Raw genomic sequence first — 5,668 nt, 5'->3', positions numbered from 1 at the left:
CGGTCATTAGGGTCAGTATTAGTGCTGCAAGAGATGATTTACATTGCCTAGAGAGACGCTTCTGTGACTAACATCTCTGCTGTAGAAAGTAGCATCCAGTCAAGCCACTCAGGATGTTCTAAATACATGTGCTAAGAGAAGCAGTAGACTTAACTAAACCATGCCAGATGAACTCCTTCTGTGTCTTTGTTGTCTTGATACATACATTGATTTCTTACTTTTGGTCCAAACTGTTGTTGTGCATAGTTACACCTTTGTAACATTCCATGCTAAAATGTAAGCAAAAGGTTTTAAAATCAAGTCAAAATATGATAAAAGTAGCTGTTAGCATTTTTAAATTGGATCACAGGGAAAATAACAACCTGTTTGCTCCTGAGTTTGGATTTCTGATTGTAAGCGTAGGACATCTGGCTGTATATGATCTGATTTCCCCCTGCATAAACATTTCAGATGCTACCATTCCTTGCACAATAACATCCAGGAGTAAACATTTAAGGCTCCTACTTTGGGAAGAAAACCTGTTTGCAAGTAGTAGCAATAGGTACTTCATAGCATTACAATCAAAATAGCACTGGTCGGTGTTGTCATAATGGATCAAAGTGGTGGCTCCTGCCTTTGGTGCGCTGGGCTCTGCTCCTCCCAAATCTCATTCAGCTTACTGTGGTCTTTCTGTGTTGCTCTGTCTTCACAGTGGCATGTGGTGGTAGTATAGCAACACAAAGTTTTGGTGTAAACCTTCAAACTGGTACAAATCACAAGTGTTTTAGGCCATGGCAAAGCCTGTCTCCAAGCACTTGCAGACAGAGAGCAAAATGCCTGTGAAGGGCTATGCAACAGGTGTTCAAATGCATTCTTAGGGACTAAGAAAGAACTGAATAGCTAAATAATGTTGTTTTCTCTGTATTAGCTTAATAAAAAAATACATATATTATGAATAACAGGTTTGTATGCCACTGTGCTCCCAATGCTCCATTGTGCTACATGCACAAGCATGCATCTAAGACAAAACATTGAGACCCCATTGCAGCCATCACAGAATAGCAATGATTCTAAACCAGGGACAAATAAGGTATATTATGTACTATTTATATAGAAAGTGTGTTTCATAAGGTGTGTCTGATTCTTCTCTCTTCAAGCAGAAGTTTGGAAAATGTTGAAAGAGAAATTACAGCATTATGACATTCCTACCCATAGCACAAAGCAACACATGCTCCTTCCCCCATCATAAAGCAAATTATAATAGTGTTCCAACAAAAATATAACCTGTTGCTCCTGGACCTACTTAGGAATAACTGGAACAAGGCAGAAGCAAAAGCAGGCTCCTGAGCTTCAAGAAGACAAACCACAGCCTTCTGTTTAAAGGATAAAGCCTCTGTGATTAAAAGCAATTTTTGTACCCAAAGCTACTGGAATAAAAATCTTAGACCAATATTTTGTTGGATAGGAGTCTATTTATCTGGTAGATTAAACATGCTGCAATGGATGTATGCACTTAAATGTTCTATTTCTTCATTTTCACTAATTCCTAGTAAAAGAAGTTATTTTAACTGCTTCTAACAGTATGGTTTCTGAAATTGTAGGCTTTTCTGAATGGCTTTTTATCTCTGGAACGGCTCTGGTACATGGCAAAATATTTTAGCCCTCCAGAACAACTGCCTGAAGGACTGAATCACAAACTATGATGAACTTTCCAAAGTTTTTCATCCTTCCAATTTAAAAAAAATGTGAGAGTCCCAAAATAGTCTGTACATGTGCTTTATGTCAGAGTTCCTCTTTTTTTGGTTTTGTTTCATATAGGTTTTTTTTAATTAAAAAAAAAAAGGAAACTACTCTTGAAAGACAGAGGAATTAGGAATATATTATGAACTCTAGCTGTGATGATATGTAGCACAGTATGGTCTGCTTCAGCACTTGACTCTCTTAGAATAACAACAGAGATATTTTGCAATTTGCAGAGGTCTGGCCATTGTTGATTCAGTCTTGCTAGTATGGAGTCTGAATACCACATAAATTAATATTTTTCTGTCCTTCACTTTCAAAAAAGTGAATTTTTGAGTTGCTACGCAAATTTGGGCTGTGATGGCCCATGGAAAATGTTGAAAGATATTGTTGAAATGGATCATTAAGGAGAACAAGGCCACAGCAGAGAACAGACATAATGCAAGACTAAAGGAGATGTGAAGAAAGGTTTGGTCTTGAGAATATACTTCACTGGCCAGAGCAAAGCTTGAGATTCCAGAATTTGTCCAAATGGCACATTGCTCCTTTGCTGTCAGCAACTATCTGTGGAAACAGCTGGCAAGGATTTTCACCTCCCTCTAGAGCCAGTTGTCCCTCTAAGTTCACCTCTCTGAAGGGCAACAGCCTGTTGCTGCTGGCAGCTATTCACCAAGCTGAAAATTCTGGAGACAACGAAGTCCATCTAACAGTTTCAGGTTTACTCTTTGCCTGTATTGATGTAGATATAGAATTTCAATTTTATGTTCGTTTGCTTCTTCAACACATAAGACAATTACTAAAAAACATAATTCAAACTGCAAGCTGGTTCTCAGCACTTGGAAAATCCAAGAGTGAAATACTTTAATCAAGATTTCTTATGTCTGTGCAACAAGTTTGATGATGTGATACTACTTTTTAAATCTGTTTTTCTGAAAAAGGTAAAAAACCACAAAAAAACCAAAACAAAGACAAAAACTCAATGTATTCCAACCCAGCCAAGAATGTGCTGTGATTCTTTTCCTCACCTGTTGGCCTCTTTCCCTCAAAAATTTTGAGCCAACTAGCCACCCCAACTTCTGCTTTACCAGGCAGGTGAGAGGAACACAAAGTTCCTACCAGCTGTGTGATAACTGAGATCAGTTATATATAGGTGTAACTACACCTATACACATAGGTGTAACTATGCACAACAACACATATATATATATATATTATATAAGCTACTTGTAGTGTTTGGCAACAGATAAGTAAATATATGATGCAGCTCTGTGGCACTTTTGTGGCTGCAATCAGCTACTGTAGGTGCTGTTTCCTCCCTGTGGGTGGTTAGGAAAGACTGAGAGGAGAGCTGAGAGGACAGAGGCACATAGAGGGTGAGGGCAGACAAACAGGGACAGAAGGAATTTTATGTAAAAGGACACAGGAGCTCACTTTGTGTGCTGCCCATGGAGTGGCCCATTTCCATGGAGTGCCATCCCTGTTGTGATGCACACAATTCTGCTCTTAGGAAAGGTATTACTTGGTTGTGTGCTTTTCTTTCTTGCCCTCCTCACCTGCTGCAGAAGATGGAAGCTGTGCAGGATGATGGAAGTCAATTCCATTCCCAAGCAACAGGGTTCAGGCATCACCATGGGTAACTGGATTCTCCTGCATTCTGGGAATTACTCTTTTCTTTGGGATGCTGCAAGAGATTTTATCTCCTCCAGCTCTTTTGGAGGGGGAAAAGGGCTAAAACTGTAGGTTTCTATGCTGAAGTTATTCCTGCTACTTGCTTGAACTACAGGTAATTAAACAGGTTGTTGAAATAGCATGATTTGCTTGTGGTTTATTGAGAGAAACCAATTAATTTTTATTTATGCCTCAACATATGTTATAAATCCATTTTCTGACATGGGGTGAAAAATTACTATAGGGGCTGTACACATGTGGGGAGCCTTAACACCTGCCACATGCAGGAGGCAGCTAGGGCATGTGAGGGGGAAGGAAACTGCCGACATTACAGGCAACCTCTTTAGAAAACGGCAGTAAGCCCTGTCTGTGAGGGGACTTTGCCTGACAGGGCAGAGAAAGCTTCCACCACTGGGCTGCAAGCGACCATCCCCCTGCTGGTGTGGCAGACCCCCAGAGGCCAGGGAAAAAATGCCTGGGAAATTGGGCCGTGGGAGGAGTCTTAGCACATAAAAGCAGTGAACTGCAATGGAATTACCCCCCACCATTTTTTTTGTCTCTTGGAGGACTGAGGGCTCACCCAGAAGTTCAACTCGCTTCCCCCCCCCACCCCACCTGCTTTTTCTCCCTGCTCTCCTGCTTCTTCTGATGCGCGGGAAAGACTCCACTACCAGAATAAGTAGTAAAGTAAGTATGTTTATTCCAGTGCTGGGACGCATGGGGGATAGTTCCTCCAAAGTCATGCACGCTAACAGCTGCATTCAGCTTGGTATATGTCAGGTTACAAGTTCCATATTCATTAAGTGTTGCAAAATGATTAGAGGATCAGGGACATGGATTATTGATAAAGGGAACAAATCAATAACTGTACAAGCAAAAGCTTGCAAGCAAAAGGCCTGCGTGAGAAAAGCCCTCCATGAGAAGTGCCTGTGTGAGAAACAGGCCTGAGAACAAAAAGGGAGTTTTTGAGGATGTGCAGCTGTGCAGATAAGATGTACTGACCAGGAGAAGGGAGGGTGAACTCTGAATTCTTTAATCATAACATAACTAGTAGAAGCTTCCCAATGTAGTCTAATTATGTAGAAGCAGAAATGTGCTTTGATAGGTTTGAGTCAATTAAGAGTTAACAAGCTGGTATACTATATAAGTGCCTCTGGATTGCTAATAAAGGGAGCTTGCTTTTATCAACCATATTGGCTGGTCTGCAATTTCTCCCCCTGCCGCAGTTGCTGGGCTTTTCCAACAATTAAGTTTCCCAATACGCCTATACATATTCATTGCCTAGCCCCGCCTAGCTTCTCTTCATATTACAATGAGCCCAAAAGTCATTTACATTCGTGTTGCGCTTGCGCAGTGTTGTCTGGTGGTTGTGGGCAGGGGTCTCTGAGATGAAACAAGAGTCTTCCTCAGATGAAGTAAAGGGTCTTCCTCATCTTGAACTTTTCACCTTTCCTCCCTGTGCATGCTCTTTATGCCCCTGGCCTAAGGCCAAACTTCAAGACTGGTTTGAGTTAGTTTTAGGTTAAAACCAGGATCTTTGGTCAAGATTCCTTCCCTTTATCAATAGTCTCGTATCTTCTTATCCTGTTTTGGTAGGCACAATAAGTGTTGGGCAAGCAGTACGCATTGCTTCCAACAAACAACTTCTTAGTAAATAATTTAACCTCTCCTTCCCCATCCCCCTGATTCAGTCCCCCCTTTTCTAAAGAGTTAGTAAATTCTTTTACTAATACATAAATTCTTTTCCTAATGATTTTTTATAGTAAGCATCCCTTAATGCTCTTCCATGTGCATTTGATAAAGTAGTTAAAACTGATAACCTTTAATAGTACTCTATAGTTCCAAATAAGCAACATAATAGCACAAGGCAGGCACTAACCAAGATTAATAAGACAATTATGGGGTGACATAACATATTTAGGATGCCAGTTGCGGTAGGTGAACACTGAAAAGCGCATCCCACCAGTTATGACTTGCATCTTGTTCTATTCTTTGCAAGATTCTGCTTATTTCTTGTGTGTCACGATAGATGGTGACTGTCTCAGTTTTGAAAGACAGGTGTCTGCTAAGGAAGGCAGAAGCCCCCCTTGAAATGGCAGATATAACCCCTTTTCCCTCCAAGTTATTATATTTGAAATCAAGGGCCTTTAGGCAAAGATGTGGGAAATAGGAATAACAGTTCTTTACTATATATATATATATATATATATATATATATATATATATATAAAACCAGTCAAACAAAGTAACAACAACTATGGCAGTAACAGCACACAATCAC

Source organism: Coloeus monedula (genome assembly GCF_965178545.1).
Source record: "Coloeus monedula genome assembly, chromosome: 5".
NCBI classification, from domain to species: domain Eukaryota; kingdom Metazoa; phylum Chordata; class Aves; order Passeriformes; family Corvidae; genus Coloeus; species Coloeus monedula.
The sequence above is the reverse complement of the archived record's forward strand: the minus strand, read 5'-3'. Positions refer to the sequence as shown.